We start from the raw sequence: 14,100 nt of genomic DNA, 5'->3' as shown, positions 1-14,100 counted from the left end.
GTAATGTCGATGATTTGAAAAAAAAAAATACTTTGAAATAATAAAACCGTTATTATTGTATTTTATTCACAGATATACAGATTAATTAGACACCAATATTATTTATAATTCACGCAATATTGAAACACACTGTTACGATTAAAAAATATATGAAATACGCAACTTGTAGAATATCAACAGATTGATTAATTTAAATATTACTATGAAGCTCGGGATTTTGTTTTTGTTAATAAAATTGAAATTTTAGTCATTTTTATTTCACCTAGAACCCGTTTACCCATGTACCAAATGTCATCGCAATTTGTCCGTAAGATTTTGCGTGAAAGATAAATATAAATCCGAGGACACTAAACGTGATTTAAAGTTATTATTATCAAGTCATTGTTAAAACATCTATACACGATAAGCAAAGTGTAACGAGTCCCAAATCAAATTAGAAATGAAATAAATTACAAACCTGTAATGTTTTTTGATTTGTTCGACTAGTTGTCTAACGGCTAATCGGTATTTTGGTCAACAATTAATCGACCAGAGGAATTGTGATGGCCAGTACCCAATATGGGACTCAAGTATAACAAGGAATCTAGTGTAACAAGGCGCCTAGCAACACGCAAGAAGCTAAAAGTTTGCTGTTTGTATAGTAAGGTGACTATGCGCTATCTAGACTATTATAAATCTATTTCTTGGATCAAATTTCATGCATGATCGGAAATCTTGACAAAATAAGATTTTTGGAATTCTGAATCGTAATTGAACCCGTTCAATATCCGGTTCTTTCAGAACTCGTTTCAGCACATAAAGAGACGAGTTGTAATAAAATAAAAAATGGCATAAAACCTTCAGTAAATTAAAGCATACCGATCGACTGGAAGATCAATTGAAAAGATTGGTGAAAGGATCCTTCACGGGATAACTGCGCCGTTGCCTTTAAAAATACCCTTTAATTTTTATACTTTGATTGTGTTTCATTATCTGCAAATTATTACAAACAAAACAAACTAGTTTATTAAGGCTGCACGCGCACACTAGCGTCATCATCAATTTTTATCAATATAAATTTTATTAGCGAAAACTAAAAAAATATCTATACAAATTAAATTTAGACTAATTTAAACCGGCGGTTCTAATTAGGCATAGTCGTAGGCTGACTAGAATCGTGAGTGTGTAGGCCGATGTGAGCAAGCCGCGTTCATACTCGTACGTTTTCGAACACTCTGCGATTGTGGCAGCAATCTTGACTGCTGAAAAGTTGATTTACTGCATTAACACGTATTGAAGCCGTTTGCCGTTCCAGGGTTTATATTGTATTAGATTCGTATTGACTAAGGAGACTAAGTTGTTAAATTACATATACTGTACAATGTAAATAGCAACAATTGAATTGAAGTTGTTAACTCATCGCCAACGGGCGATGTCTATAGGACACGTCAGAGAAGTCATATGTTAGAATATTACATTTTAATGCGCACGAAGTTCACGCATTCGGTTAACTACGCTCCAATCCTACTCCCAATAAATTTTATCGTCTCTCAGAAACAGTCATTAATACGAGTTTTATGACCAAACAGCCGTATTCTGTAAGATGATTTTTCGGTACGTTAACCAAAGGAATTGAATGATGTACTTATTTAGTATTTAAATACAGATACAAAATGTTAAAAAGAAACGTGACCCTTCGAAATAACAGATATAGGCAAGAAGTGGTATTTTTGAACTAGATAGATCGAGGAACTTTAGTATCGGAGACCAAAATTATCTTTTGATCGCATTCCATCAAATAATTTCTTATTTACGAGCTATGCTCTTGTCGGTGGAGTATACGCCACGCCTCTCTATCCTCGGCTTTGCTTTTAAGGTCTCGATACGACACAACGCCTGCCTTCTCTTTCAGTTAGCTTGCTCTTCTTCTTCATCGTTTTATCAAATCATGTCTAATAATGGCTTCATTTTAATGCAAAACAAATGTGTTGCCATGCCGTCGCCGTCTGGCAGAAGGATCAAACCCAAAAAGTGCTGGCTTGATGTTGTGAAGCAGAATTTGTTTGCTGACTGAAGAAAATGTAGGAAAGTGGACTTTGAGCATTGAGGTTTTACGGGTGGGAAACCAATCGAGGAAACGCTCAAAAGGAGATTAGAGAGGGACAGAACTAAAAGTACATTGTTCTAAAAATTTGTTCAGAATGTCTGCACGCTTTAAAATTCAATTATTTATAGATTTCAAAAGCCAAATAGGTCATACGTGTCTCCAAAATACGTCAAAGTGACATCCAGGTCAGTCAAATTTTATTAGCTTTTACTTTTAATGTTAGGGATTACGGCTTTATGGCTCAATTATAGATTGAGCCGTTACGCCTTCGTGTTTGATGACTTCCATTATATACATTTAATGTTACGAGTTCCGAAGGTTTCCAGAAAAACGTCCTATAACCTTGGTTCAGGAAGATAGTAGTAGTAAACACCGTGCACCTGTGATCGAAAATTCCCAGGTTCGAATCCTACTCGCGCCACTTGACTTTGTATACCAATCTGACTTATGACGTGAGGAGACGCGAGGAAACGGAATCCCGTTTCCTCGCGTCTCCTCATGTCATGAGTAAACGTATGAGCATACTAATCAGTTTGCTCGTACGGCATCCACGGGTGGATATGAAGTGGTCCTATTCTAGGGCGGGACCATTCCCCACCCATCTATGGTACAATCAGTTTATTCCAAGAGTTCTATAGATTTCTATCTGAGATATCTACAGGGTGATTTCTTAACATACATTTATTTCATTTCTCACCGTACATTTTTCTTAGGTATTTGATTTTGTATAGAACTGCCGATTTTTTTCGCGATTTCGGAGTTGCACCCATACTAAAATTTGTTCAGAATCATCGACTGAGCATGTAGACAAAATATTGCCAATGTATAAAAAGTCACCCTGTATATATACACGCACAGATACGCACAGATCACAGGCTGGTATCCATGTAATAATAATAATTGGAAGTTTTTTGTTTTATTCAGCTGTCGCTCCAGTTTGCGGTTCACATAGAATATCAAACAAATTCTCGCCTCAAAAAAGAGGAACCAATGACTTTAATGCAAAACTACACTGGATATGCTGCTATTAATAACTAGACTACTTGGAAAATTCGGACATGATGTTCACACAAATTGACACGGCCTGTTTCAATTAAAAAAAAAACAGAGGATGTGAATTAAAAACTACAATGACTTATTTACACACACGCGTGTATGTGAAGGAATAAACAAATCACACTAATTGAGCTCGCTTCAAATTCAATTCGAGATTTGTGCTATGGAGTACTAATTTAATGATATGAAAGTGAAGGGGGAGACTTTGCCCAGCAGTGGAACATTGGAGATTATAATTATTTAGCGCTCGTCAAAATGAAAATCCAACATGTATTTCTATTTCGGATATTCGTATTCTGAGATAAATCCACGCGTGCGCGTTAGTTCTTTTAATATAATCTTTACTATTATTATAAAGAGGTAAGCGTTTGTGAGTTTGTATGTGTAAGGTGGTTAATCTCCGAAACTACCGAAATCAAAAATTCTTTCACCATTAGAATGGTATATGATAATATAAGATTGATATAAGCATCATAGGGCGTATAGGGCCTTCTGGCATGATAGGGACCAACACTGTTCAAATGAGTTTATTTTGCCATTTCTTGACTCTCTAGTCATGTATATTTTTAAAAATGAGATCAGCCTGTGATTCTGGCTATTCTGTGGCAGTGGAATTTTTCTTAAAGTTACGCTACATTGTAATTTTGTATTGTTAATTCAATTTACAACGGCTTGTCTATTTTTTCAATTTTTCATTAGTAGTCATTGAGACAGGTACATGCTAGACTTGTGCCCCGCTACATTCACTCCCAGTTCCAATCCTGTGATACTGAGCTTCACCGGCTTCATGTACTATGTGTCGTATTCATCCTATTTCAAATACAGATTACGCAGTCCATTTTTTGCATTCCATTTGAAATCACAAAGAATATTTATGGCACAGACAGGGTGAGGGTTAGAATACGTACCACGTGACCATAGCTACCTATGGTAACTATCTAAAGTTACGACGTAACGCACGACATACACCTGGATAAAAGTATTTTTGTAATATCATTTAGTTTTTCTACAGTAACGACACACTTCGAGGATCAGATAAGTTTGCCAATGGTATCTCAACCATTGTATGAGAGTTTTAATTTTTATTTACTGCTAGGAAAAACTAGCAATGTATCTGATAAGTAAATAAATAAATATTTAGGACAAATCACATAGATTGAGCCAGCCCCAAAGTAAGCTCGAGACTTGTGTTATGGGATACTAACTCAACGATACTATATTTAAACACAATATATAGACAAAAATCCAAGACCCGGGCCAATCAGAAAAATATTATGTTCCATCATGACCCGACCGGGACCTCTCGGTTCAGAGGAAGTACTTTACCACTGCGCCACCGAGGTCGTCAAAAAGTGTAAAAGGATACAAACTTAACAATTTCAAAATTATTTAAATGTTAAATATTAAAAAAAGAAATCTTACTGATATATAATATTTGATTGCTTGATATATAATATAACTTATGTTATTAAACTAGTTGTTACGTAACGTAAACGTACCCACGTTTGTCATACACAACTGTCATCCACGTTTCTGGCTTCTGGGGGGTGTTTACCCCCCTTGTGTTTATTGTGCTTGTGTTTATTAAAGGAACTAACGCACAATGGTGGATTTATCTCAGAAAACGAACATCTGAAATAGAAATACAAGTTGGATTTTCATTTTGACGAGCGCTTAATAATTATAATCTCCAATGTTCCACTGCTGGGCAAAGTCTCCCCCTTCACTTTCACATCGTTAATTAATAACCATAACACAAGTCTAGAATTGACTTTGAAGCGAGCTCAATTAGTGTGATTTGTTTATTCCTTCACATACACGCGTGTGTGTAAATAAATCATTGTAGTTTTTAATTCACATCCTCTGTTTTTTTAAATTGAAACAGGCCGTGTCTATTTGTGTGAACATCATCCAAGTAGTCTAGTTATTAATAGCCAGAAGCCAGAAACGTGGCTAAAAGAAAAGTTATATCACCACATTCTTTTATTTGGCAATGACATATAATTGCATCAAGTAGAAACAAAAAGTCCCCGAGTAGTTAATCCACTTCTATCGCCGACTGTACGTGTAATACGCGCATCTGTATGCACTCGGTAGGAAATGCACTCGATAAAACGATGCAATCACATCTGAGGGGCTCGATAGTCGGCTATATTGATTCGATTGTACTACGTCGAGTGAATCGCTCAATCTGGATTGAGGTCGAAAGCGCTGTGCGTGTTTTAGCTAGTAAAGTATACTAACACCTTGACATTTAAGTCAAAGAATTTGAGGTTGCCACACTACGCATTGCCTCTGGAGCACATCATGACTTGTTGTAATTGAATTAGTATGCATGTCTTGCATGCATATGCATTAGTAAGTATGTCCACACCGACAGTGTCGTAGACGTGTTGCGTTGCGTTTGCGTGCGTTATCATTAGTGCTTTATTTAGAGATATTTTATTACTACGTAAAAATATTTACAAAAAAGCTACAGCTTTTTTATAAATATTATTATTATACATTTATTATTAAAGCATTTCGGAACGACCGCTGCTGAGAAGAAATTACGAAATAAACTTATTTAAATAGTATTGGTACCTATCATGCCTGCAGGGCTTTACCATAATTATATTTTTTAAATAAATAAACTAAAAATAAATATATTAGGACAAATTACTGAGGTTGAGCTAGCCCCAAAGTAAGTTTGAGACTTGTGTTATGGGATACTAACTCAACGATACTATATTTTATAACAAATTCATATTAGATAAAAACGTGCAAAACCCGGGCCAATCAGAAAAATATCATTTTCCATCATGACCCGACCAGGGATCTAACCAGGACAAAGGCCCTCTCGGCTCAGAGGCAAGAACTTTACCACTGCGCCACCGAGGTCGTCAAAATCGTTTTTTATATACTAATTTTTGACCATACTTTTAATTTTAAAAAATACTTAAATAAAAAGCAGTATGGTCAAAAATTAAACATGTATATAAACTATACTATACTAATACTACTACTAATCGAGCAGACCAGCGCCGGCAGCAGCCGTTCACGAGACGCATGGGTCTGCCATCACATCGCATAATAGAACCTCACGACCCCGCCCACAACGCAGCCACCAGTTTGACCATTTGAGTGAGCATGACACACTCGATCTCCGTAACATTATTATAATAAAAGCAATATTATTTTCTACTAGCAGCTCGTCTCGGCTTCATTCGGGTAAAACCATAATAAAATAACATTTAAATCACCGGATCATACTATCGGATAAAACCACACCGTAACGAGTTTTTAGTTTATCTTGTTCATACAGACACAGGCTACTTCTTTTTATAATAAGTAAGGATATTTAGATCCTAACCCGCCACGGGAACCCTGTAAGTGGTGGGACGCAATGTGGAGACACTGCTTTTTCAAAAGTCGGTTAATAACCCCGTGTTCCTATCATCGATTTACCATCCTTAAGATAAATCCGACCGGAGCTGTAACTTAATGGAGTGTGAAGTGTAACGGGGTGAAGGGTAGGGGGTCATCGCTGGCTCCTAACAAAATTTACTGTTTGACTCTCGATATTTAGGAACGAAGTTTTAAAATTTCGACCAAATCTATTTCTAAAAATTTTATTCAAATGGGCTTTCATTGACAGGATGGAATCAAAGTTTGCTTGATCACATGATGCCGAAGACTCAGAATGAAGAAGAATATGTAGAAAATTGGACCTTGGACTTCTATGCTTCGTGGTTGAGAAAATAACACTCATATGAGACAGATGAAGATTAATCTTGTGTAACAGAATGTTCTTTTTAGGTAAGAAAATGTCCCATTATCCGGCTAGTGGACATCTCTGAATAGCTTCAACAAATCATGGTCACTTACATAATAAAACGAACCTATTTACAGAAAACTCTGTACCTCAAATAAGAGCGGCCATAATAAAAATTTATAGGCAATTTGCTGAAAGAAATACTGCTCAGGCCGCAGTCTTTTGTATTTTGCTAATGAAAGAATTTCTGAAGATGCTGCTTTATCAGGGAAAACATGAATTTTATTATTAATGGTATGTTTTACCGCTTACGCTCGCTTAATGGCTGCTTAAAAGTATGATTATGAGCACCTTTTTTAAGTGTTACAAAAAAATTGTCGTGTAAATAAATAAAAATAATCGGTTAAGGCCGCTAGGGCAATGCAATGTAGAGTCTAAAGAAGAATATGCACGTATTTAATAGAAAGGGAAGGTCGTCCTACATCTCTTTCTTGTAAATACCTGCATCCCTTTCTGTAGTTCCTTAAATCGGAGCGTGTGCGGTCGGTCCTAATGTGTCTCAGCGATTGACTCGCAAATAGTCTCACGTATGTATGTGTCTGTAAGAAATATTTACAGAAATATGGAAATTTTTTTTTTATATTTTTCAACGCTAGAGCATAATGTTATGATGATATGTAAATTTAAGGGTTGACAGTCAAGTAGTGCCCTTTTACAAGCTTTTATTTAAACTGCAACGTATACGTTTACGTGAAATTTTGTATACTCGTTTAGTTTGGATGATAATGCATTATTATGATACTTATAACCTGATGCATCTGGTGCACCCAGGGTCGTCTCCTGACGACTCTGTTGTACTCTGAATAATTTACTGTATAGACATGATATTTTTTGTCACTCGACGTTTTATGTCGAATGCAATAAAGTTATTATTTATTTAATGGGGATGGTTGTTTTAGTGATTTAGATAAACTTGTGTGTTTATATATAAATCTATAGTTACACAAACTGTCGACACTTTTGGACGTAAATAAACAATGAAACTTATTAAATAGATTGCACTGTTAAATTTCAAATTAGCTTTGACAAATGAAACAGGCGTATTAACTTTCACATTCAGGAAGTGATTAACTGAATATTTGGCGGACAGTCCAACTGGCGCGCTTTATTATTACAGTTTAATTTGGTCGAGTAAGCCCGGCCACAAACTATCTATCTATTTATAGAATGTACATACGTAATCCATTCTTGTCCTCATTATTCTATTAAACCTCACGGTATAAAACAAAGTCGCTTACCGCTGTCTATCCCTGTCTTTAGACTTTTAGTTTAGTTTAGATTGATTCAAGATGAAGATTTTGGTGTATAATATACTAGCTTTTGCCGGCGGCTTCGCCCGCGTGAAATTCTCTGCGAAAGCGTTTCAGACATTATATGACTATAATGTGGAGGATTATTAAAAAAAAAAAGTATCCTATGTTTGACGGAGGACTTCTATATAGCGAACAAAATTTCATCAAAATCGGTCCAGTCGTGAAAGCGGAACAGACAGTCAAATAAATAGACAGACTTTCACATTTGAAATACTAGTATGGTAGTATGGACCGATTATGGTTTTACCCGGGCGAAACCGGATCGGGTAGTAGTAACATTAAATTATTTGAATATTAGTTAAATAACACGACCTCGACGACCACGGTGGTAAAGTTCTTGCCACTGAACCGAGAGGTCCCGGGTTCGATCCCCGGTCGGGTCATGATGGAAAATGATCTTTTTCTGATTGGCCCGGGTCTTGGATGTTTGTCTAATAATGTATTTGTTATAAAATATAGTATTGTTGAGTTAGTATCCCTTAACACCAGTCTCCCATAACACTTTGGGGCTAGCTCAATATGTGTGATTTGTCCTAATATGTTTATTTATTTATTATTTATTAATAATAGATAGATTACTTTGAAGCTGGTCTGGGAACTATAAATAAAATAATAACGGGTAAAGTATATACTTATCCTAACTATGTCTACCAATATTATAAATGCGAAAGTTTGTCTATTTGTTTGTTACCTCTTCACGCTTTATCTACTCAACCAATCTTCTTGGAATTTTTACGATACACGTAGTTTGAAGTATGGAAAAAGACATAGGGTACCTTTCATCCCAGAAAAATAACTGTTTCTGTAGGAAAATCACGCGGGCGAAGCCACGGGCAAAAGCTAGTTTCACTATATTTTTATTGCAATTTCCTCTTACGAAAATGCCTTAACAATTTAGCATTTACTTGTGCACGGAAAGTAGACAGCTTTTAAAATGTAGAGGGATTTTAGGTCAGTTATATATCGTGTTGGAGCACTCGAGTGGCTATGAAGCAATTTCCTTCATTTGGCGCGACGTGGACAGCTACATTGCCAATATTAAAGATTTTAAAATATGGCTACCGGCCACTTCCATAAATAGTCAAAATTTTTTCAGTTTTATCAGTGCTTGGGAAGGATATATAATTAAGGATATGACTTTGAGACTTTTAGCTTAGGTTATCAACGTATTCTGTAAGAATTTTACTCTAAGGGTGGGTTGCACCGTCAACTTTGACATGCGCAGAAAAACGCAAAATACGCCATTATATCTAAACGTTAGCGGCGCGTACGTAAAACAAACGTCAAAATTTATGCCTAAGTAATATCATAAATGCGAAAGAGATTTAGATTTTATATAAACTTTTTCACCAGAGCCAGTGACTTAAATTATGGTTTAGATATATGGATCCAACTTGCTAATAATCGCTAGCTATAACAATAGTATATATTATACACGTAATTGTCTTGTATTTTTTAAGTATAGTGGACCAACCAGATGCAGGTCGCCAGATGGTAAGTAAACATCGCTGCCCATGGACAAAGACAACCTGACTTCATAGTCGTGTTCCTCATGGCTGAGAGTCGTGGTCATTACATGGAATGAAACACACACAACAACTTTCTTGACATTACTAATGGAGTGGTTTGCCATTTCACACACAAGTTAATAATAATCAACCAGTGTGCAGGTTTCCTCAGGATGTTTTCCTTCACCGGAAGGAAGTGGTGGTCGATGAAAAATACTATATATGAGTCAGATTTGTATACAAACTCATGTGGCACGATTAGGATTCGAGCCTGGGACTTTTCGATTCACAGGCGGCAACCTGACACGAGATACCATTTCAGTAATTTAATTAGTTTCTAAATATTTACTCACAAAATGAAAAAAAAAATATGTCGTGTCATAAAAATACTGGCACAGAGGAAAATATAATAATCCAGCGTTTATTATATTTTCCTCTAGAAAGGAAAATAATAAAATTTAAAATAAAACATGAGCCAGTAAAAAAATTCCTGCTATATTTTTTATTATCAGCTATAATTAATTATGTTTGGAATGCTCGTGACGAAATTGTGAATTTCGCAATCACGGCAAAATGCGAGAATCTATTTAAATAAACTTTTGTTAATATAATTTACGAAAGCAATAAATTAACACACCTGTCAAAGTTTATCGTAAACAAGAAATTTAATTACTTACTAATTCGTAGCTCTGGGCTTTGTTCTCATTGAAAATAAGTAAGGACCAAACATTCAAATTTAGTGACCGTTTACGCGATATTGTGAAACTTACATACTTATGCTCATTAAAACTTTCGCATCACTACAAATTCAAAACAAATTCAAATCATTTATTCAGAAATTAGACCTTCACAGGCACTTTTTCTCGTCAATTTTTATATTTATAGTTATTTCTCACAAGCTACAAAGTAAAGTACATTTCGGAACGACCACTGCTGAGAAGAAATGCCGAAAGAAACTAATTTGAACAGTGTTGGTTCTATCTGCCAGATCGGCCATTATTGTTTCTTACAATATTTTTTTCTAATAATATATAAAAGTACATAATGTTATGTACATTATGTACTTTTATATATTATTAGAAAAAGATATATGAAAACAGGTTATGATTTTGATCCGAGTGTATATATCGATGTGAAACACAATTAACTTGGATAAAAATATAAGTCACTTCCTGCTGTCTGTCCCTATGTATGCTTAGATTTTATACGATTTTACGGACATGCGGGTTTTTTAAATATATACTGTATACTTTATAAATAATAGAGTTATATTTATAGCATAGTGGCCGAACAAGCATGTGGGTCGCCTAATGGTAAGCAAACACCGAAGCCGATAGATTGTTCGGTCGAAGGAAGAATTATTTTTTCCTCATTTGTGGCATATGAAACCCAAAATTTAATTATTATGCTCGAACCAATCATTTGATTCTTTATGACTTTTTTCAAAAGTAATAACATTTTACAAGCAATATCTAAACGAATTTTGGTGTAATTTATGCTGAACCGAAATCAAGAGGCCATCTTCGAAGGATCGAAAATGCAACTTTTTTTTTTTAACAAGCATTTGTGTTTTTTGAAACTTTCGCTTTTCGAACACATTAATACAACGTCTTACTTACGACCCCGGCGACTACAAGGTCGTTGAAACGCAACATTAAATAAAAAAGGTTCGTGCTATGTCCCATTAATATAATTTATGTAGATACTACAATATTTACCTATCTATCCAATACTAATTGGTACCTATTGCTCGGGTAAAACGTAATAAATTACATACAAAATTGTATGTAATGAATGTATTTACGATACATAATTACAATTGACGACCTCGGTGGCGCAGTGGTAAAGTGCTTGCCACTGAACCGAGAGGTCCCGGGTTCAATCCCCGGTCGGGTCATGATGGAAAATGATCTTTTTCTGATTGGCCCGGGCCTTAGATATTTATCTATATATGTATTTGTTATAAAATATAGTATCGTTGAGTTAGTATGCCATAAATCTCCCACTTACTTTGGGGCTAGCTACATCTGTGCGATTTGTCCTAATATATTTATATATTTTTATTTATTTACACACCTAAACCTTCCTCAGGATCACACGTGCAGTAATTTTCGAGTTTATCGCTTTTGTTTCATAATAATATGGAAGGACATAAATAACCTGTACATTGAAAAATACTTGTCTTGCGAGACATGTCGCTCACAACGCCCGGGGCGGCCATTTTATCCTATATGAGCAGTATTTGCATGCCCCTGCGATCACAGTTTTAGGCATTATAACCAGACAGTGCCCTAGGGACTGAGTTAAGGCGTTTAGGTAAACGATTTATGTTATTTGAGGATTAAGGATGACGCCTTACTGTCAGCGGGGTATCTATACTTAATGTTCCGCGTTCACGGCTAAACCATCGGACCGATTTTGAAGAAATTTGGCAAGCATTTAGTTAAAGAATCCAGTTCAAACATAGCTTACTTTTCTTTCAAAAATAAACCCCCCAACCCCCCAATAATGGGAGTAAGAGTTTATAACATGCGCGATAAAAAAAATAGCGTACTAGGCACTGTTGTGCACAGGTTAATTGATTCGTGGTGGAATTGTTTTCTACACTTTAACAAAATTGATTTACACTTGATGTTAAGCTAAATAAATAATAAAAATTGCAAAGTATGTATTCACTTTGCAAGAGAAAGCATTTGAAACTAAAGGCAACAGTGAATGTTTGATCAAATGGTCTGTAAAAATTCTAATTATGTCCAACTGTGCAGAAAGTGTTGGAAGAAATAAAAACAGACGTTACTTCCTGCCTGTACCGTGTCCCGGCGTCTTCGGTGAACGACAAACGTGGCAAGGCAGCGCGACACTTGAGGAATTATTATTATCATTTCATTGGTGAATACAGTTACAGGATGTAAGGGCGATGAGTACAACAAAAGTTTGTTTGTAAAATCTTTGCCACATATTGTAACATGTTATTTATTTACTTCACTTGAAACCAACTACCTGCCTTTTACAATAATTGAGAATTTATTCAGATAAGAATAAAAGTATTTACAACATAAATTCGAGATCCAAACAGTGTCTGTCCGGTACCACCTCCTTACAATATGTATATGCATGTATTTACTTGTAGCATATATCGTCGCCGTAATGACTCGTCCTACAACGTCGCACTGCGTAGTGCAGTGTTCCATCACTTACTTAGGGCGCTGAGTGAGTTTTTCTTTATAACTGTAAACAAACAACTTCTTGCACCCCAAGTACTTCTGACCTCTTAATTTCACAAACAACCCCGTTTTTTTAAATATTTTTTCCATCACTTAATGGGGCGAGGGACGTAATTTTCATGGTAATTAGTATATGAAGATAATATACATTCTCAACACAAACGAGTGTACTCAATAACACAATATCCACGTAAGAAAATAATATTGATATTACAACGTAATATAATAAAAAAACGCGACAAATTGAGAAACCCTACGTTGTTTGAAGTCTGTTAAAAATAGTGTCTGCGTATTTATTTTATGCTTCTATCTGTGTGTAAAAATAGAGATTTAAAAAAAAATTACGTCCTTTGTAATCTAAAGGTCATCTCATGGCTGACACACTGGAGGTCCCGGGTTCGATTCCCGGTTAGGTCAAGATGGAAAAATATCCTTTTCAGATCGATCTGGGTCTTGGATGTTTATCTATCTTACTAATATTATAAATGCGAAAGTTTATGAGCATGTATGTGTGTATGTTTTTTACTCTTTCACGCCAAATCTATTAGATGGATTGTTATGAAATTTGGTACACGGGTAGAACAATTAGAACATATCCTGAAATACACATACACATAGGCTACTTTTTATCCCTAAATTCCCGAAAGTATTTATACAATATAGTATCGTTGAATCACTATCCCATAACACAATTTTCTAACTTTGGGATAACTCTATCGCTATATATTGATAAATATATATACTATATATCGGTGGCGCAGTGGTAATGTTCTTGCCACTGAACCGAGAGGTCCCGGGTTCGAACCCCGGTCGGGTCATAATGGAAAATGATCTTTTTCTGATTGGCCCGGGTCTTGGATGTTTATCTATATATGTATTTGTTATAGAATATACTATCGTTGAGTTAGTATCACATAACACAAGTCTTGAACTTACTTTGGGGCTAGCTCAATCTGTGTGATTTGTCCTAATATATTTATATATTTATTTATATTTATTTATTCTCACAGGAGCGTAGTAAATAAATAAATGAATCTTTCCCAACAGTTTGCCTATCTGTCGTATCCGTGGCGTTCGTTATTTCAGCGAGTGACGTGGA

Source organism: Plodia interpunctella, chromosome 20, assembly GCF_027563975.2.
Source record: "Plodia interpunctella isolate USDA-ARS_2022_Savannah chromosome 20, ilPloInte3.2, whole genome shotgun sequence".
Lineage (NCBI taxonomy): Eukaryota > Metazoa > Arthropoda > Insecta > Lepidoptera > Pyralidae > Plodia > Plodia interpunctella.
Note: the sequence above shows the minus strand (reverse complement) of the source record.